The sequence below is a fragment of the Danio aesculapii genome, chromosome 13 (assembly GCF_903798145.1).
Source record: "Danio aesculapii chromosome 13, fDanAes4.1, whole genome shotgun sequence".
Lineage (NCBI taxonomy): Eukaryota > Metazoa > Chordata > Actinopteri > Cypriniformes > Danionidae > Danio > Danio aesculapii.
This window is the reverse complement of record NC_079447.1, coordinates 49,441,027-49,464,019: the sequence shown is the minus strand read 5'-3', so window position 1 is coordinate 49,464,019 and position 22,993 is coordinate 49,441,027. Positions and strand designations below refer to the sequence as shown.

The 22,993-nt window shown below is 38.7% G+C and overlaps 1 protein-coding gene across 1 annotated transcript in view; it reads right to left on the bottom strand.

The window, feature by feature from the left end:
• tjap1 (tight junction associated protein 1 (peripheral)) overlaps positions 1–20,520 on the bottom strand; it is a 149,617-nt gene extending 129,097 nt beyond the window's left edge. The window contains exon 1 of the mRNA XM_056471493.1: positions 20,160–20,520. The gene's annotated coding sequence lies outside the window, so the exon portion shown is untranslated. The remainder of the gene's footprint in view (positions 1–20,159) is intronic.
• Between the last annotated feature and the right edge of the window lie 2,473 nt (positions 20,521–22,993).

Sequence of the window (22,993 nt, the reverse complement as noted above, 5' to 3'; positions counted from 1 at the left end):
GTTCGTTATCATGATACAATGAATAACGTCATAGGTCTAATTCACTAATATGACATTTTTCCCAAAGCAATACAGAAAATAAGGCTCTATAAGAAGCGAGCTTCCTTAGTGAATAAAAAACATGTCTTCATTTCCCAGAAGGTTTATTGATTTATATCTGTCTATTTATACAAAGGCTTTCAGAGCATGTGATCGGAGCACAAGACATGCTTCGAGGATGATGGAAAGTGCTACGCCATGAAAAACGCTTCATGACAGACATCGATCCCTCCACTAGATTTGAGTGCTTGAACTCGATTGGCCTTTATTATGAACTTCCTAACTGTGGGAATCTTCAGACATGAGGGCAGGGGCTGCTGGAGGCGTCCAGAGTCATCGCAGTCAACCAGCGCTGCCAAAAACCTCCTTCCAGCAGCGACAAATGAGTGCCCACTCTACAACATCCAAATCATTTACTCATGGAAGGAAGCAGATGAAGTGTGTAATTTATGTGGCACTCACAGGATTAAGCGGAAATTCAGTCTGTTTGTTTGAGCAGGCCAACTGTGCAGGACATAACACTGTTAGCAGTTAGCACTAGCCAAATATATTTAGGCCCCGTCCACACAAACAGCATTTTTTTGACACGTTTTTTTAGCCATTTGTTTACACGAAAACGCAGCATGAGGTGACTGAAAACGAAACATTCTGAAAACTTTGGCCAGGGTTAAGATTTTCCAACACATTGTGTAGGGTTGCAAAATACTGGAAAACTATACGATATTGTTGTTGATAATTGCCTTATATAACATTTCCCTAGAAAAATTGTATTTAATCCACTGTGAGTGAAAGTAAAAGTCATGGCAGAACAGGTTAAAACATATACAAATACAGGCATCACATTGCAGGTAAACTTGACCTAGGTATAAATGCCTCGTTTAACCAATGTTTAACACCTGGGAACTGTAAATGAGACCATTTTAGTAAAAAGTCAATGTGTTCGAAATCACATACTTGCATCTAGGCTTGTGCCAGTATTCGGTAATGCGATAAATCACGGTAATGAATATGCACGATATTGTTATCGCGGGCACTTCAAAATACCGTGAAAAATAATAGATCCGAACTTATATTCTTAGAACGCGCCTTAGCTTATTTTCCATCAACCGCTTGAAGAAACACTGCGTATATGCTGCGCAGAACTGATGCGCACTCTGATGTAAACAATCCCCACATGTAGAAGCACTGTGTGCACGCAGTGCGCGCCGCCGCTGCCACCGCACTATAATCCTCACATGAAGAAGAAGCATGGCGGAAGGAGGAACGCTGCCGACAATTTATCCCCCTTCAGCTTATTTTCCATCAACCGCTTGAAAAAACACTGCGTATATGTTGCGCAGAACTGATGCACACTCTGATGTAAACAATCCCCACATGTAGAAGCACTGTGTGCACGCAGTGAACGCCGCCGCTGCCACCGCTCTCTAATCCTCACACGAAGAAGAAGCATGGCGGAAGGAGGAACGCTGCCGACAATTTATCCCCCTTCAAAAAAAAAGTCAGAGGTTTGGAAATATTTTGGGTTCCAAAAAAATGCAGAGGGATTGCTGATCAAAGACGGTTTCCCTTTGCACATTCACTTTGATATAATTGCTCAAGTTACTTTTATATTGTGTATTGTTTTATTTATTTGTATTTAAATGTTTGAAGTACTTTTAGTTAATTAAAAAGTTACTAAAGTTACTAAGTTGACGAAACTGAAGTTTTTTGTGTTTTTTTACCTGTTTCTATAGTAAAATTACAATATCGTGATAATACTGTATACCGTGATAAAAGCTCAATCAATTAATCGCAGCATGAAAATGTGATACCGGCACATGCCTACTTGCATCCTATATAAAGTAGTATGCTAAAATCCAACGATGCGCAGCACTACAGATCCCGAACCATGCAAGCCAGTGGCGACAGCGGAGGGAAAAAAACTTCACTAATTGGCGAAAGTGAAGAAAAAAAAACTTCAGTCTCAAAAGCTGCAGTCTCAGCGGCGGAGGCTGGAAGCTGGCCTCAGGGAGGGTGTCTGAGCCTTGGACGTTATCAGGAAGCCTATTCCATAGTTTAAGAGCCATAAATGAGAAGGCTCGACCTCCTTTACTCGACTTTGCTATTCTAGGTACTACCAGAAGCCCTGAGTTTTGAGATCTTAAAGAGCGAATTTGATTGTGGCGAGACAGAAGGTTGGTTAGATAAACAGGAGCTAGATTATTTAAAGCTTTGTAGGTAAGAAGCAATATTTTAAATTCAATTCGAAACTTAACAGGCAGCCAGTGTAAGGAGGATAACATTGGGGTGATGTGATCAAATTTTCTAGACCTGGTAAGAACTCTGGCAGCTGCATTTCATACTAGCTGAAGTTTATTAATAGAGGATGCTGGGCAGCCAGCAAACAGTGCATTACAGTAATCCAGCCTAGAAGTCATAAAAGCATGAACTAGCTTTTCTGCATCTGAGATGGATAGCATACTTTGTAACTTAGCGATATTTCTCAGATGAAAGAAAGCAATTTTTGTGACATGGGATATATGATTTTTAAAAGTTAAATTGCTTGAGTAGTAAATTGCCAGAGTAGTACATTCAAATTAAAATGCAGTACCTACTGAGTAGTAGGCGAATTCGGACGCAGCCAACAATTGGGAGGCTTGAAAGTTTTATTCAATGTTTTAAACCCTGGCAGTTCTAGTGTTAATATGCATCACAGAGTGTTTTTATGTGGACAGATGGCTGGGAAATCTCTGTTTTTATAGAAATACCTGTGTATATGTGGACATGGCTTAACTAGGCTTGTGCCGGTATTCGGTAATGCGATAAATCACGGTAATGAATATGCACGATATTGTTATCGCGGGCACTTCAAAATACCGTGAAAAATAATAGATCCGAATTTATATTCTTAGAACGCGCCTTAGCTTATTTTCCATCAACCGCTTGAAGAAACACTGCGTATATGCTGCGCAGAACTGATGCGCACTCTGATGTAAACAATCCCCACATGTAGAAGCCTTGTGTGCGCGCCGCCGCTGCCACCGCACTAAAATCCTCACACGCAGGGGCGTACTTGTCATCTGGCAGACCGGGCACTTTTCCGGTGGGCCGACGTACTTTTTGGGCCGAGCTGATCATCGTCTTATGATTTGATCGGCCCATAAAAGGCTTAGCAGCCTATCGTTTTTTTCTGCGTTATTGATTGACGCTGCTGTGATCTGTGACTCTCTGAAAGTAGATGCTTTTTTTTCCCGGACAGACAGACCGGGCCGGCCCATGTGACACTCTGCACCCCATTGGCTCATTTCGGTATTGACATTGGGCTGGCCCAATCACAAACTCCTATTTTGGACTCGTGTGAGCGTGCGTCGTCTGTGTGTATTTGTCAAAATAGTCGAGAGTCAGAGAGAAGAAACGCAAGGGAGGCGCAGAGAAATCGCGGGAAATACACCGGCGTTTCATTTAGCGATTCTGAAAAGTTCTCTGTTCATTCTAGTACACGGCTAAAACGCAAATCACGTGACCACACACTCTCTGCCCAGAGCTGCAGCCACTAGTTCAGCGGGTAAGCATAAACCCCAGGTGAGAGTTTAGTGCATGTCAGACAGTTCATCTGCTGGATGATCTCATCTCACTATAGTTGTTAAACGTGATATTGAATTCATCTTGTTGTCTCTATCTAACATTTCTTATGTCTTTTGAATCACTTGTTCTCAGTTAACTGTTTTGGCTGAGTGCAAAGCTAATATATTAATTTATGTAACCACATACACTGATTCTGCACATTGACTGATTGCTAACCTTTATCGTTTAAATTTAATGTACGTTATACTGTTATAATGGCCATTATTGGTTATTAAAACTCATATTCTGCAAAAGAGACAGGGTAAATCAAATATCAAAATGAAACAAATTTGACTTATATTATGTTTTCAATGTTTAGATAGTGAAACAGCAAGCAGGATGAGGTGAAAGGTTATAATGTAACACTGTTCCCTTTGAAGATTTACCCATGCATTAGCAGGCAGTTTTTGTTATGTTTATTATTGAATATAGGCTGAGTGAATAGTGTATTGAATAAGCTAAATTGACTGTAGTGTATGAGTGTGTGTGAATGAGTGTGTATGGGTGATTTCCAATATTGGGTTGTGGCTGGAAAGGCATCTGCTGCATAAAACATGCTGGAATAGTTGGCAGTTCATTCCACGATTGCTGATCGAAGACGGTTTCCCTTTGCACATTCACTTTGATATAATTGCTCAAGTTTACTTTTATATTGTGTATTGTTTTATTTATATTTATTTGTATTTAAATGTTTGAAGTACTTTTAGTTAATTAAAAAGTTATTAAAGTTACTAAGTTGACGAAACTGAAGTTTTTTGTGTTTTTACCTGTTTCTCTAGTAAAATTACAATATCGTGATAATACCGTATACCGTGATAAAAGCTCAATCAATTAATCGCAGCATGAAAATGTGATACCGGCACATGCCTAGGCTTAACATTTAGAGCAAAAGAGTAGCTCCAAAATGTGCATTTGATTTGCAACTCCTGGAAATCAATTCAGCTTGCTTCCAACAGTCTTGACGTTTCTATCATCGCTCACTGTCAGAATTGTGATCCTTCATGACGGAAAACAGCAGAGGAAGAGGCAGGCTGGTAGATCTGGACAGTCTCAGCCTATGCCATGTAAGAGCTGAATGCCAGAAAGTCCCAGAAGAGCTCGGTGTATGAATGTAGACAGAGCTCGGGGCAACAGTGAGTGGTTTCCTGTGTCTGTGAATCAAGCTTCCGAAGTGGGAGGGAGATTCAGTCCTGAAGCTTCTCTCTCACACTCTGGAGGATCAGTGGGCTTCTGTGGCCAGGCTTGTAAATACAAATCCCATGCAGTGAATGGCAGTCCTGACTACACAGACGGTCTTTCATCAGCGCTACAATATTGCCAGTGAACCCCAGGAGTCATGTGGGAAATGTAGCATCGCTTCGTATAGGAATCACCTCTGAAAATACCTTGGAGACCAGAGAGAATATTAGACATGGACACTTGTAATGCTGAATGGAGCTCTTTCATTTATTGCCTTTAGATGGTTTCATTTATTTCCATACCTGCAGGCAGAAGCCAGTGTAATACCCCAGCTCAATATTCACTCACAAATGGGATTTTGAATTCTCAAAGTGCAGAGAAAACAAGATATCATACATGCGTCTATATTACGCCTGCTCGATTATGGGAAAGGTCATAATAACGATTATTTGGTCATAATTGTAATGACGAATATTTTAAATGATTATCAGTGAGCCATAGGTCCAAGTTTTGGAGAAATATATATATACACACACTTTATTATTTATGGCCACTTTATTAGGTACACCAGTCCAACTGGTCGTTAACGCAAATTTCTAATCAGCCAATCACATGGCAGCAACTTAATGTATTTAGGCATGTAGACGTGGTCAAGAGGATCTGCTGCAGTTAAAACCGAGCATCAGAATGGGGAACAAAGGGGATTTAAGTGACTTTGAACGTGGCATGGTTGTTGGTGCCAGACGGGCTGGTCTACTGATCTACTGGGATTTTCACACACAACCATCTCTAGGGTTTACAGAGAATTGAGGCTGAGGCTACAATTGGCACAGGCTCACCAAAATTGGACAATAGAAGATTGGAAAAATGTTGCCTGGTCTGATGAGTCTCGATTTCTGCTGCAACATTCGGATGGTCAGGTCAGAATTTGGCATCAACAACATGAAAGCATGGATCCATCCTGCCTTGTATCAACAGTTCAGGCTGGTGGTGGTGGTGTAATGGTGTGGGGGATATTTTCTTGGCACACTTTGGGCCCATTAGTACCAATTGAGCATCGTGTCAACGCCACAGCCTACATGAGTATTGTTGCTGACCATGTCCATCCCTTTATGACCACAGTGTAACCCATCTTCTGATATTTCCAGCAGGACAGGTTTCTTGAACATGACAATGAGTTCACAAATGGCCTCCACAGTTACCAGATCTCAAACCAATAGAGCATCTTTGGGAGGGGTGGAACGGAAGATTCGCATCATGGATGTAAAGCCGACAAATCTGCACCAAAATGGACCAAAATCTCTGAGGAATATTTTCAGTACCTTGTTGAGGCAGTTTTGAAGGCGAAAGGGTGTCCAACACGGTACTAGTAAGGTGTACCTAATAAAGTGTCCAGTGAGTGTATAATTCAATTTTTTTTTAAATTACGTAAAAAAATGTGAAATTTTTCAGTTCAATAAATGATAAATAACTTAAACTTACATCCTGATACATCTGTTTTTAGTGTGATAGTCGTATTGATTTTAAAACCACGTCAGAAATGCCCATTTTCGTGTGAACTACTCATTTAAAGAAAAGTGTTTTGGTCTGAACTCTATCCACAACTCTAGATACTGTATTTAGCCTAAGTGTCAAGCACAGGTCAGGCTCGCGTTTCTTCATGAGGACAGAAAATGCAAGACTGTCTTACTAATGGAATGCCAAACACTCAACTGTGTCAACTGGAAAACCTAAGATGTCTGGTGCACCTACAACATAAGCTCTGGGGCAACACTGACTGAAATAGGCCATTCTGTTCATGTGAGCTAAACACGGTCTCCTATAAAGGTATCCAACACCAGTATGACCTTTTAGTGAATGACAGGACTTACAAAACCCAACCGCTAAAGGCTCAGGGACAAGAGATATTAATTATACCTCAATGAAAAAGTGTCCACTGGGGATAAAAATAGAAAAACGAGCTGACGTCAGGAGAAAAACGGAGCGAGACACTGAAGGAGGAACAGGATGAGGGAAGACGCGGAAATGAGTCAATGAACTGCCTGTTGTGAGCTGGAGGATCATTGAGATGACGCACTAAAGAGGTGCAAAAGCAATCGACATGTCACGTTTTTAGGATCTTTAGATGTTACAGCTAGATTTTCACTTAAAGGGTTAGTTGTGATTTTTTTTTTTTCATTTTCAAATATTTCCTAAAAGATGTTTAACAGAGCAAGGAATTTTTCACAGTATTTGCTATGATATTTTTTCTTCTGGGGAAAGCTTTATTTGTTTTATTTTGGCTAGAATAAAAAAAACATTTTAAGATCAACATTATAAGCTCCCTTAGGGGCCGATTACACCGAACACTTGCTTTTCAAATCGCATTCCAAATACGCGAAGCGCACCACATTGCCTTTTTTGTTGACAAAAAAAGGAAGTGTGTTGCATTTTTCATGTCGCTAGGCAATGACTGAATCAGCTGCGTATACTGCGCGAGTAGGCATGGGACGATAGACGGTTTCAAGGTTTACCTTTTTTTTTTTTTTTTAAAGGTTTTAAAACCCACCAGATTTTTCGGTTATATAATTTCTACTGTATTTGTAAAGTTATTTTTACGTTTTTTTATGACTATGTTGTTTAGTTTTTTTTAAGGCAACAATGTCTCCAACAGAAAAGAGCTACTGTTTCAAAATGTAAAATAAACTTTACTGTGTTCAATAGGGGAATATTTTGTTTTTTTTACCCAGGCATTTAAAAAGAACATAGTTTAGAGCAGTAACCACAATACCATGAAATGGTAATATTTTTATCCAAGGATATCACACCATCACAGTCTTATACCGGCCCAGGCCTATGGCCGAGTGTTGCTGTTGATATTGTTATAATTCTAATATTTAATAATATTGTAATTTACAAGATTGGCGAAGTCATACAGCTCTGGATAACTTAAAACAGCGATCGATAGTCTTACTTCCATCTATAAATGTCTCCATAATCGTCTTGACAACACAAACACTGCTGTCAGCTCAGCTGAAACCCCACCTCTGCTTTCATTTGATTGGAGAATGAAAAAGACGTGACTGAAGTAGCGAGCTTTTTTGCTCAGTTTACCGTTTTCAACTGCGGGCACACGCACCTTGGAAGGAATGCAAATAAACTTGGGGTGTAGGTTTGTTATTTCCAATTGAGTTGCATGACTTGCGTGCACAGCATGATTCAAATAATTAGAGCTAACCAATCTGCTTCATACTTTGTATGGAATATACAAATTTCAGTAATAACAGTAGTCTAATTACCTCAGACAAACAGAGCAACCAAACAGTGCTTTTTACTTCTCTCCATGAATAAAACTTGTATCAGAGCTGCAGCAATGGTTTGTCTGTTTGTCATCCTCTAGAAAAACGGTTGATGGTCGCCTAGTTACGACCAAAGCCAGGGTAACTTTTCACATGCAAGTTTTGGGTTGCGTCAGTCACCTCAGGTCAGGATAACAACACATGTGAAAATGAGTGCCATGCAGCAGTGGGGGGACTGTAAATAAAAAAAAGGACATAAGGACGTCGCCAGAGTGGCTTTTTGGTTTCTTTTCTTGTGCATCCCAGCCACTAACACCCCATCTGAAAGAGTTTTTAGCACAGGGAGTAATATAGTCATCCAAATTTACAATTTGTAATGTTGCTTTATGTATTTGAATAATGATGGTCAGATTTGATTATCATAAGCTGTTTGTTTACAGAGTTTGTGGTTTACTGCATCACTATTATAGACACCTTAAAGAAGGGGTGCTCAACCCTGTTCCTGGAGATCGACCTTCCTGCAGAGTTTAGCTCCTACCCTGATCAAACATATCTAAACCAATTAACTAGAGCATGAACAGCCCTTGATATTTACAGGAAGGTGTGTTTAATATGGGTTGCAACTGAAATCTGCAGGAAGGTAGATCTCCAGGAACAGGGTTGGCCGCCCCTGCCTTAAAGTTTGCTTTGATTGCTCCGAGTTTACACTTTACCATTGGACACACTTTGCAAAATTTTATTTATCAAGTTTAAGAGACTCTTTAACACTTGTTTTTATTTTATTATAAGACATAAGAGATGAGGCGAAGCAGTGGCGCAGTAGGTAGTGTTGTCGCCTCACAGCAAGAAGGTCGCTGGGTCGCTGGTTGGAGCCTCGGCTCTGTTGGCGTTTCTGTGTGGAGTTTGCATGTTCTCCCTGCGTTCACGTGGGTTTCCTTCGGGTGCTCCGTTTTCCCCCACAGTCCAAAGACATGCAGTACAGGTAAATTGGGTAGGCTAAATTGTCTGTAGTGTATGTGTGTGTGTATGTGTTTCCTAGTGATGGAAGGGCATCCGCTGTGTAAAACAAATGCTGAATGAGTTGGCGGTTCATTCCGCTGTGGCGACCCCGGATTAATAAAAGGACTAAGCCGAAAAGAAAATGAATGAATGACATAAGAGATGAGATATTTTTGTTTAATCTATTTTATATTAAAATCTGTATCAATACCCAGTCCCTTCAATGAACTGTCCCTTTAACAATGCATAATAATGAAGCAGGGGACACATGCAATGCCGTCCACACGCAAACAGACTTGCTGAAATATGGAGCGCTATGAAATGTCCTCGAAGAGCAGCAGCACTTTTCAGAAGAAAGCACAGCAAGATATTCCAATGCAAGTGCCTTAAAGACAATTCTAATATAAGTAGATCAGCCTGGACCTGATGTTGTCTGGAAAGCGGGGGTCTGCGGGACTCTTTACGACCCGAGTGGTGAAGCGGTGGGCTACAGCCACCTGCCATTGAGAGATCCAAATAAGCTAAGCTCTTTCTAGCAGCTGGTGTGTGCGCAGTCTGGCCTCATGTGTGGTGAGGATTAGCGCTCTGGTTTCTCTGTACATCACAGGCAAAAGCAGGTAAGAGAAGAAACCAGCAAGGAGGAACAGGAGAGAGCTGGAGACTTAAGCTCATCGGGAAGTCAACCAGCCCTGATAAAGGACAGTCTGGCTCAATGAATACCATTTTTTGGGGTTCTATTAGGGCTGCACGATGTTGGAAATAAATCAGACATTGCGATATTTATTGAGATATACTATAATTATTTCACCAGATGACTTTAATAGCTCAATTAGAACTTAGTTAATTAAAAAATTATTATATATTGATTGGGATGATTTCGTAGGCCAGATAATCTGCATACATTATTATTTTTTTGTGAGTATTCGATACTGTATTCGAGTTAGGACAGCACAACATATCATTTCAGCATCGATATCGCAATGTGCAAATTTGCAATGATCATATCACAGGATCTCAAGAGTTTTCAAGTTAAATTAAACCAATTGGAAACTTGGGTTGGGCGATGTCGACCAATTTGGCATAGTACGATGTCTAATGTGAAACATTGCGATGGATGATGGCATCGTCGTCGTAGGCGGCAGTGAATTAATTAATTCATCACAAATTAATTATATGTAGCCTACCATTTCAACTGCATGGTCTTTGTTCTACCAATAAGCAAATCATAAATAAATAAATAAATAAACATAAGTTACACACAAATTACCACTTTACAGTGAAACCGTGATATATTTATCCAAGGTTATTATACCGTCAGAATCTTATACGGTCCCATGCCTAATTGTAGATAGACCGTTAATGACGATACTACTGTTTACAAACTACAGTGGCACTGCCATAGCCATAGTATCGCGATACTACCATAGTACCGGTAAACCGTGCAACCCAGCTCCTAATATCACCAAAAAGCACAGATAAATGCGAGTAAATTTTGCTTTATTATCTAACTGATTACTAAATGATGCATCATGAACAGTGTTTCCTCTAGGATTTTTTCACGCCTTTTTTAACAGATCTACCAACTACCTGTGGCGTTATTTCAATGACAAATGTCATGAGCGCAGTATTAGAAGTCGAGATCGCATTTATGTAATAGCCTACGAGCATGTGAATCTCTTTGCTTGCGGGCTGATTTCCTCTGCTCGTGCACAAAACTTCTTTCACGTCCCTTTAAATATAAGCCGCATTAAGAGCGCGCAGATCTTCTTGTGCGCTCTCAAATAAACGCTGTTGAGGTGTGATTTAGTGCATTTATGTACGAGTATGTCTCCAGCATTTATTAGATTTGCTAGGAATATTTATGAATGCCTCCGGTATTAATGCGTCCTGAAATAAAGTAAAACAGCTATACGTCGTGTTTGCTGGCCTCACGCATCACGCACTTGTCACAGTCAGCCAGTCAACACGTAACCTTGAAGGGGTAAACAAATGATGCACAGCACTACTACGGTTACAGAAAAGTTTGCGCTGTTATAATTCACTTACCTTTTAATACGTTTTGGTGCGATTTTATGTTTTAATGTTTTAAATGAGAAGCTGTAATGTAGCCGTGGCGGGATGAATATTGGCGTGGTGGAATGAACGTAGCGGAAACCATGATGAAATCATAATTTAGTTAAATTACCTGTATAGTTTTAGGATGCGCAAATAAACAATGTAGTCTCCATAGACGGCGCTCTTCTCAGACATTTTCAGATTTTCACAGAGATAACGTTAGTCCTGTTTTGAATCTGCCACTATGCTCACACACTAGCATTTGTAGCTCCGCCCTCTTTTAAAAACACCACAATCTCATTTGAATTTAAAGCGGCAGTCACCAAAACAGCACAATTCGGCTCAAACCTTACAAGGGGCGGTTTCAAAGAGTTCTAACACATTATTTGTGTGGTATTTTGAGCTAAAACTTCACATGCACACTCTAGTGACTTATCTTGTAAAAAGGGGCATAATAGGTCTCCCTTTAAAGAGACGGAGATGGAGGAAAGAATCAGCTACCGGTGTCTGCAGCGCTGAGAAGAAAAGGTGCAGGCTATGTTGCAGGTCGTGGATAATTGGATTCAAGCAACAAACATAAAAACAGACTTGACAGGCTGACAATGGGAGCGAGCAGGCGGAGGGTAAATTTGCACAAGAACTGAATGCTGGTGAATGCTGAGGAGCCCCGTTTCCACCAGCATGGGAGCTCAGCCAAGCAGAGGAATGTTTCCACACGACTCTCGCTCCCTCCAGTTCAAAAAAAAAAAGATTTGAGCAAATTCCAGAGGAGCTTCCAAAGCACTGCAACATGTTGGGCGCACACAAAAAAATCTATGCAGAAAATTCAGTATGACAGCTTTAAAACATTACGAATACCATAAAGAAAAGAGTGTGCTGCTTTCAAGGTGTACCAGAGCCTAAGTGATAACAATAAGCAACTAAAAAAAACAGAATTACCATGATATCTACAGTTGAAGTCTACAGTCTACTATACTAACACAAAGTTCTGTCCAACCAGCTTACAAAGGTTGATTTTCATCATAGGTTTCCTTTAAGGGGCCTAATGATATTGACCTTAAAATAGGGGTGGGCGGTACACCGGTGTCATAGTCATCACCGGTGTGACATTGCGCCACGACATGGATTTTCTAATACCGTCAATACCGTAATAAATCAATTATGCGCCTTGAACAGCTGCATTTACATCAATAATAGCTAATTCTAAATAATAAGGCATTCAATTTTCTTCAAACGTTCAGTTGTGGTCTGAATACATGTCCTTATACTACAGGGCTCGAAATTGCAACCATTTTGGTCGCATGAGCGCCTGAAAATTAATCTATGCGCCCTCATAATATATTTGGGAGCATTTGTGTGTCTGAATATAATGGTTGTAGTGCAATCTGATTTGATTTTCAGTCACTCAGCGCTTCCCGATGTCAGATAACAGGGAGCTTTTGTTACCGCAGGAAATGCAAACGGCTGAAGAGTGAAAAGTGCACAGGTTTGCAAACCTCACCTAAAGTTATAATAATATTAATAATAATAATAATAATAATAATAATAGTAATAATGGCGCAGATGACAGCGATCATAACATGAGGTAAATGTTGATCCGCCAGCTGAGATCAATCGAGTGTTTTCGGAGAAGGTGCCCGAATCTCGATGCGTTGCATTCACCGCGTGTTCAGCGCAAATGTCCGCTAAATATAAAATCTAACACTGTACACATCATCGCCAAAGAAACTCACCTTTACTAAGTTTACACTGAAACTACGGCTCATAACAAAGAGCGGAATTGCGCTGGTGGTCATCGCGAGAATCCTGCTCTGTCTGCTTATAAATTGGTGCGGCTGACTCGCCTGCTTTATTCCACCAACACAGAGAAATGAAGATCAGCTCATAACGAGACTGAGCATTTACAATGACCCAAACCGAAACTTTTAAAGAGTGATAGAAGTGAGACTTTCTTTTGTCCGTTTTTCCTTGAGATGTATATTATTTTGCTATTGAAAGTAATACCATGATATTATACCGTCACCGTTCAAAAGATGAAAAATACCGTGATATTAATTTTAGGTCATATCGCCCACCCCTACCTTAAAATTTTATTTAAATAAATAAAACCAAGAAACTGCTTTCATTCTAGCCGAAATAAAACAAATAAGACTTTCTCCAGAAGAAAAAATATTATAGGAAATACTGTGAAAAATGCATTTCTCTGTTAAACGTCATTTAGGAAATAATTGAAAAAGAAACTATACATTGTTTGATGAAAAATCAATCCTTCCTGCAGGTTTGAATGAGATTTCTGAGAAAAATCACAGGTATACCTTCTGGTCAATACAGCCCAAACAACGGTTTAGTTTATTTTAATAAAAGCATTGAAATGGTTGCTTCAAAAAAAGACTGTCTGACATCTTTCTAAGTGAAAGGCCATGCAGTGTGTGGGCAAAAGCTGATGAATAGAGTGTATCTGAAATTCTAAGCCAATTCCGACTGCCAAGGTCATCTCAAACAGCCCTGCTTTGTGTTGTATTTAAAGCAAAAAAAAAAAACTTTCACGGAACTGAATATGCATGATGAAGGTGACCAACAGAACAGAACAGACTAAACAAAATCATACAACACAGCCAAGCAACTGCACATATTAGCATAAGACCTTATAAAAACTATTTTATTAATAGTAGTAGAAGTACACTGTAAAATTTGCTGGGATGCACACAATTCCTTCATGCTGTCCCAACACAAGTTGATCATTCATTCATTTTCCTTCGGCTTAGTCCCTTATTTATCAGGGCCACAGCGTAATGAACCACCAACTATTCCAGCATATGTTTTACGCAGCGGATGCCCTTCCAGCCGCAACCCAGTACTGGGAAACAAGTCGATAAGGTTGACCAAATTGTTTTTACAAACTTAAGTGGATTGAACATAAAACAATTAGGTGGTCCCCAGAAAAACTCAAGAATTGTGATGTTTCAGCTCATTTTAAATATGCAGTTAACAACAATAACAACAACAATAATAATAATAGCAATTATTATTATTATTATTATATAGTATATAATAATATAAATTTTAAATAGTATAATTTTAATTACTTTTAAATTTTGTATTACTGTTAATTTTAGACATTTTTTAGTATTTGCTCATACTACATTTCTGTAATTATGGTTAAGATTTAGGGATTGGAAAAAAAACTACAGAAAAAGTGATTTTAAACTCTCTCGGTTTGGTGTGTTTGTTTACAAGGATGCGAAGTTGGCAATAAACAGTTTATAACAGGGGTGTCTACAGTTGGTCCTGGAGGGCTGGTGTCCTTGCAGGAGTGTCTAAAGTCGGTCCTGGAGGGCTGGTGTCCTGCATGTTTTAGTTCCAACCCCTAATAAACACACCTGAACCATCTAATCAAGCTCTTTCTAGGTTTACTAGAAACTTCCAGGGAGGTGTGTTGAAGGAAGTTAGAGCTAAACTATGCAGGATATTGGCCCTCTGGGACCGAGTTTGATCACTCCTGGTTTCTAATATTACTAAGGCATAAAAAATAAAGAGTAAAAACAACACATTATTGAGGTATTTTATTACTGTAAAATAATACTGAAACAGAAGTATAATAAAAATGATAGCTAAATACATTTATTTTCATAAATTATGCAAATCAGGCGCTGGAGTATAATGCAGATATTCTAGTTTTTCGCTATTTTGCAATCGCTGAATCTACCGACAAAAAGTCGCAAGTTTTTGCGATCCTGCAAAATTCTTAATTTAAACGCAAAATAAATCGCAAAAAAATTTAAATAATCTCATAAAATGTAAAATTCCAAACCATATAATCGAATTATATTTATTTCAGTTTGCAATTAATTGTTTTACATGACTTAAAGACGTTGCATACGCAGCACACGTGATGTATTTGAGTGTCTCTCGAAAAATTACATCTCACCTGCGCCCTAACATTCATTACATGATAGTGGAGGGGTGGGTTGTTTTGCAGCCTGTGCAGTAAGCAAATGCAGATGAAGTGTGATTGATTTACATGTTAAGTCAATGCAAAGATGGGATTAGACATCCTGTGGCACGAATTGCCTGTGAATTATGCGTTTGACACACATCAGACTGCAAAAGAAAGTGAGAGCAAACACCTAACAAATGGAGCAAAGGAACAAACAGAAAAGCAAGCGGCTCATAACGATTGGCTGGTATTATGATGTGCGTCAATACGATTAATGATTTCTTTTAACTCTTTCCCTGCAGTTAACAAGAGAAAACTTTTCTATAGACAAGTTTTACGGCAATCTGTGTTTTAGGTGTATTACGGTAGAGGATACCCTAATATGTGTCCTGAGGGAGGTACATGACGTCAGATATGTAGCGGGGAATGAAATCTAAGAGAAAGAAAGTTATACAACCTTCCTTTGGCTAAATCACTACTGTTTTAGATCTGTTTTAGATCTTGTCTTGACAAGAGACCAAAACAAAGAAGCTTTATTTTTATGATTTGGGTCACTGTCATTGTGTCAGATTGTGACACCGAACATAGTAGGCTACCTAATATGATAATTAAGATATTTAATCACAAAATTTGTCAGCAAATTTCTGGGAATTACCAGCACAAAAGTCATTTTTAAATCACCAAAAAAATCTTGAAAAATTAGGGGGTCTGATAATGGTGCATTCCCACCAGACACGGATAAATAGTCAAGTGCGAGTGATTTACATGTCAAGTCAATGCATAGACATGGTCAGACATAGTGTGGTGCTATTCGCGCAAATGACGCAACTCGTGCGAATGAACCAGAGCGAAATAGGCATTTTGCATGTTTGACACACTTAACATGCGAATTTCGTGACACGCTTGAGTTGGAAAGTTTGAACTTTAGCAGTAAACCAATCAGGAGCTTGCTCTAGTAGGGGCATGATTATGACGTAGCATCTTTTATTGGTGTCCAAAGGGAAAATCCCCCTGCCGACATGGGAGAACAGCAAATCAAACTGGGATGGGCTTAGTCGGAAGTACCGCTGAAAGCTCATTAAAAAAATGACTCAATAGAAGTTTAAAGTCCTCCTTTTCAATATTACATGAGTAGTAGTACAAAAGATTTATAATATTAAGAACGATTATATACAAATGCAAAGTGGGATTATTAAAAATTAAAAAAATTGAATCCATTTTTACCATTAGAAGCTGGTTATATTTACAGGCTGTAGCTACACAACTGTATTTAAACTTCTTATAAAAGTGATTTTTACATATTAGGTCGGCTTTAAAATAAATAAATAACAAAATAAATAAAATGTAAAAAATTGTATTAAATAAAAAGTTTATTTAAACTTTTAGTAAAAAAAAGTTTTAGTAAAGAATTTTAGTAAAGAATTACAAGGAAAACCTTTCAACTTTTTATGGTCACTAACTGTAAAATAGAGCAAACAAAACCTGACTAACCGGCACAAAGCCTTGATCATTACATCTTATTTAACGGAGGACGACTTAACGGCATCAATCGTCCAGTAATTATCGGACCTTTTCCCAATTAAACGCTCCAGACTGCGCACAAAACCCCATATCTCTTCAGCTAAGCCCAGCTACACACAGCGGCATTTGACAGAGTAATCTTTCAACAAATCCCTCCCCAAACATTTTCACACTGGCTGTTTCCTAATTGATAAACCTCCACGGGGGTCTGTGCTATCATACGACACGGCCTAGCACAAATCCAGCAGTCACCGGCAGCTTTAAGAGTCAGTGTGTGTGTGTGTGTGTGTGAGGTGCTAACAGAGCCCACACGTTCAGCATTTGGAGCCAGATGAGAGAGAATGCAAAATGCTGCTAAAACCCACAGGATGTTTTTAGTGAACCAACAACAACGTGAGGGAGAAAAGGTCGCTGACCTTCAGTCTTGTATTTACTACATCAGCAGAGCTGAGTTTATGGAACCGTCCGTGAGAATTCAGAGGGAAATTAAGTAGGCAACTACTATCCAGGAACAGCAAGTGTAACTGCTTTAAAATTATTCTGCCAAAACAATACATTTTAGGCTAGCATTTAGCTAAAGAGAGGGGTTTAATTTGTGTCTATTCACACAATTTAGTTTTATTCACACAATTTTGGCCTTTACACATGGATTTTCTTCCTGACAACAATAATTTGAAGTCCAAATTCCAACAATCAACTGCAATGAATACAACATCAAATGCTAGTTTAACAGCAGATGACACTTTACGCTAGGTTTTAACAGCAGACGGTGCTCTTTGCTAGTTTTTAACAAAAGACAATGCTCTATGCTAGTTTTTAACAGCAGACGGCGCTCTAGGCTAGTTTTTAACAACAGACAATGCTCTGCGCTAATTTTTAACAACAGACAATGTTCTATGCTAGTTTTTAACAACAGACAGCGCTCTATGCTAGTTTTTAACAACAGATGGTGCACTATGGTAGTTTTTAACAGTAGACGACTCTCAGCGCTAATTTTTAACAGCAGATGCCATTCTATGCTAGTTTTTAACCACAGATGGCGCTCTAGGCTTGTTTTTAATAACAGATGGCACTCTATGCTAGTTTTTAACAGCAGATGATGCACTATGGTAGTTTTTAACAGCAGACGACTCTCAGCGCTAATTTTTAACAACAGACAACATTCTATGCTAGTTTTTAACCACAGATGGCGCTCTAGGCTTGTTTTTAATAACAGATGGCACTCTATGCTAGTTTTTAACAGCAGATGATGCTCTGCGCTCATTTTTAACAGCAGGGACACTCTGCGCTAATTTTTAACAACAGACAATGTTCTATGCTAGTTTTTAACAACAGACAGCGCTCAGGCTAGTTTTTAACAACAGACAAGGCTCTGCACTAATTTTTAACAGCAGACGACACTCTGCGCCAGTTTTTAACAACAGACGACGCTCTGCGCCAGTTTTTAACAACAGACGGCACTCAAACCTAATTTTTAACAACAGAAAATGTTCTATGCTAGTTTTTAACAACAGACGGTGCTCTATGTTAGTTTTTAACAGCAGACGACTCTCAGTGCTAATTTTTAACAGCAGATGCCATTCTATGATAGTTTTTAACCACAGACGGCACTCTATGCTAGTTTTTAACAGCAGATGATGCTCTGCGCTCATTTTTAACAGCAGGGACGCTCTGCGCTAATTTTTAACAACAGACAACGTTCTATGCTAGTTTTTAACAACAGACAACGTTCTATGCTAGTTTATAACAACAGATGGTGCTCTATGCTAGTTTTTAACAGCAGACGACTGTCAGCGCAAATTTTTTACAGCAGACAACATTCTATGCTAGTTTTTAATCGCAGATGGCGCTCTAGCCTTGTTTTTAACAACAGACAATGCTCTGCGCTAGTTTTTAATGACAGACGGCACTCTAGGCTAGTTCTTAACAGCAGATGACGCTCTGCGCTAATTTTTAACAGCAGATGACTTTCTGCGCCAGTTTTTAACAACAGAGGGCACTCAAACCTAATTTTTAATAACAGACAATGTTCTATGCTAGTTTTTAACCGCAGATGGCGCTCTAGGCTTGTTTTTAACAGACGACTGTTAATTTTGTTGTTTTTTGGCTGCTAGCTTTGAATGTGATAATATGCACAGCCTAAAAGGCACCTCAAAAAGTTTATCAAAAGACTTACTATATGCTAGAGTGCCAACAAACCTGCAGCGGTTTCACTTAATTTCAATACAAGCAATTTTTGGTCTTTAAAACCAAAGTAACAATAAATAAGTTATTCTAAAACACGAGATAAAATTGGTGCTGTTGCAAAAACTGAACCCAAAAAGCTGCAAATGAGACATATTTCACCTGTTTTTAACTATGAGGAATAACGAATAAGGAATCAATAGTTAGGGATAGATTTCAATAAAGGAATCTGTCCAAAGGTTTATTGGTAACGCTTTACAATACGATTTCATTAGTTGATGTATTTACTAACATGAACTAAGTATGGACAATACTTGTGCAGCATTTATTAATCATAGTTCAATATTTACTAATGCATTATTAAAACCAAACTTATGCTTGTGTAAATGCACATGAACTGACAACGAACAACTGTATTTTCAATAACTAACCGTAACTCACATGAATATATAGTGGAAATGCTTTGTTCATTCGTGTTAGTAAATACATTAACTATTAACTAACATTAACTAATACAGTCTTGTGGTAAAGTGTAAGCGGTTTATTAAGCCGCATTACGCATGCACTGCACGCCTCTTTAACAAACCAGAGAATCAATCACAATTATCTATATGACAATTAATAACCATCAACCAATATTTCGCGATCGTGACAACCTGTGCTCGTGATCGTTACCTGCGATGTGTCCATGATGGAGTTATACCAGCATAAACTGATAATACTAATCGAAATACCCCACCGTATTTTCTTCCTAGTAGCATCCTAACAAGTTACACCATTTCATGCTAGGACACGTGAATAAAATGATAATCCCCGTCGCTTTAGGACGTAATCATCATCATCTAACGTTAGATAGATCAAGCAGCTAAGCAGTCTAGTATTAAAGAAGCCCGTGTAACAGGATCGGTTGCACAACAGGATCCAGCTGGTAGCATTAATATGAATAACGTTATATATGCGCTGAAGAGATCAAAAAAGGCATATAAGCATTAAATATTTGTGTATTTCAAATCCCGAAGCATGTGAATGTTAAAGACAGAGTATCCACTGCCCGAAGGGTTTGTTTTCACTGCCTATGGCCATGACGGACTCGCCGAATAGAGACGCGTAAAACACCTGACATCGACACTTTTAAGATTAGCAACCATCTCTAATCTCATATCCGACCACTGGTGCCTTTAAACAAGCACAACACAGCTCTGAATACACGATTTTGTTTTAATACAGCACTGCTGGGTGTGTTTATCAGTTCATCTGAACGGTGACCGATCGCGTATATCAACATTATATGAAAATACATTTCATACTATATGCACCAGAATAGACTAGAGTTACGAAGGTAAATCGATTTATGAACTTCTTACCTGTCTCCGGTAATTTTCCGCAGTTAAATCCAGAGTTTGGTGTCGATCAGTCTTGAGTCCTGCTCAAACTGAATAAACTTTGCCCGCTTTTCCTTCTCCTTCTTCTCCTCGCTGGCTAACACTCTTGCTAACGGCGGCTAAAATATCCTTGCTCGCGCCGTCAGGAGCGATCGCCGATCCCGCGTCCTCTCGCCGCTATCTCTGGGCGAGGAGTTAAAGTGTTACCGCAGATGGCAGGTGTGGATATCCGCTGTTCCAGATTTCAGATAAAAGTTATCTCCATCCTCTCCCGTTCAGCGCCATCTTTCCCGCGGGGCACGCCGGGTAATCCTTAGGAATCCCTACGCGACGCGACGCGTTCGCTGCTCGTCCTGGAGTGCAGGAATGCTGGGATCATCAGGAGGAAAGAGCGATGATGATGATGATGATAATACTTATTTTTAACTGAGGAAACCTCGGGTCTGCACGATGAGTAGATAATACTAGCAGGAAGCGACAAATAATCATATCCACAAACGTATTCCTATGGTGTATGAACGTTTATACTCACCATTTGTTCTCTCTCAAGTGGTTCCAAACCTTTACGAGTTTCCTTGTCTGTTGAACACAAAAGAAGATAGTTTGAAAAATGTTAGAAACCTGTAACCACATTATATGAAAAGCAAATAGGCTACTATGGAAGTCAATGGTTACAGGTTTAGACTACAACATTTTTCAAAACAACGTCTCGTGTTCAACAGAAAGAAACTCAAACTGGTTTGTGACAAGTAAATTGAGGTAAAGTTGGTTTTATATTCGCACATTTGTACTTTCTCCTATATATATTTCAGAAAGGTATTCTTTGCTAATTCTAAATGGGGAGATCATATTAGCAGCCATTGACTATCAAAGTACATTGTTCACAGTAAGTTAAATAACGTTATGTTGTTTTGAAGTCATACCTAATGAGCACCTATGATGAAAATCTAATTTTGTAAGCTGTTTGAACAGAATTGTGTGTACAGTAAGTATAGTGTGTCCGCAATCATATTGGGGTGATATAAAGTAAATTTCCTGATGTCAAAATAGGATACAAATCCCTCCCATTTTAAGGCCCACTGCAATGTGACGTAAAAGTGCGGTTTCCCTGTCCACCGAATTGATTGACAGTCGTGTATTAATATAGTAAAGCGTATAATAATATCAATAAGACAGGACATGCCCAAAGCAACTGAGATAAAAAGATCTGTTCAGCTCTCTGTGATCATCAATCATCATCAAATGTGATCAAGAATGAGTTTTACAAGTTTACAACAGTGCATGTTTGTAATGATCAAACCACAGCCGGATGTCAGTACAGTTAGAAAAGAAGACGCTCCAATCCCGGTTTGTGGACGTTAAATCAGGTTTATTTTGTACATTAACATAACGGATATCCATACAGAAGTGGATATTAAAGTGTATCCAGTCACAATTGCCATGCTAAAAGACTGCAAAGGTAAATGCGTGAAGTGTGTGTGTGTGCGTGAACATTGTAACGACATTGTCTGTGACTCATCGTTGCAAAAAGGCTTGAATTAAGTCCACGACAAATACATCAAATAATCATTGGGAAAGTTCTTATTGTAGTATTTCTCAGAAACGTTACATGAGATCTGCTTCCTTCATGTCTGTCACTGTGCTGTTTATCTGACGCAGCCGAGGCGGAGATTGAGGCACACTCTGACAGGCACGTGGGAGTGGGAGAACTAGCAATAAAGGCACAGGCAACAAAAACAGCTAGTGTGTTCAGAGCAGAAATTTCCAATATTTTGATAGGTATACTAAATAATCTGATGGGTGTTTTGAGCTGAATCTTTACAGACACATTCTGGAGACACAAAAGACTTATCTTAAATCCTGTAGAAGTGGTAAAATAGGTGCCCTTTAAATGCGATTTCAGGCCCAATATTCAAAGTAGCGTGGTGAACACTATAAAGAATGTTAAATAAACGAATGTGCGAATATAAAACCAACTTTGCCTCGATGACAAGTGTGAGGAAACGATGACGAAGTTATTAGTTTCTGGTTAAAATATTCCTTTAACATTTAATATGAAGTATTAGTATGCATTTAAGTTATGCAGGTGCTATCAAAATGCAGTGTTGATTAGATGAAAACACCACATGCTACTACTCTAGCACTGGAATTGGCTACAAGTTGGTTACTCAACAAAAGTTGTAGATTATTATAAAAAAGCATACCTCTTGGAAATTGTAATTTCATGACATTACTAATTACACCATGTAAAAAGTAATCAGATTACTTTCATTTCAAGCTATTTTGAAAATATATCAAACATAAAACAAAATCCTATAAAATGGTTTAGTTCTTTCAGTAATTTAATAGTGACTGGAAAATATTTCAAAGTTTTAAACACAGCAGCTTGACATTAACCATTTCTGTAACTAAATTTTTTTTTGATTAAACCTCTCTCACACAAAAAAAATATATCTTAGCTCACCCAAATATGCAAATTCTGCTTCACTCTTTGTTTGAATCCTTTAAGAGATTCATTCTTCTGTTAAACACAAGAGACAATATTCTAAAGAATGCTGAAAACCAGTAACCATTGACATCTATAGTATTTGTTTTCTCTATTTATGATGACATTTTAATTTCAGTTAAATTGAAATCTACAGTATATATATACAAATATCGACTAAATAGCACATTTTTAGGCTAAAGGCTATAGGCTAAATTTTGTTGTGATTATATTTAGACAGGGCTATCCTATATGAAAATGCCAAAATTTTGAATTTAGTTACTTAGAGTGAACTACATATATTTATATAATAATTGAATGCATATGTATA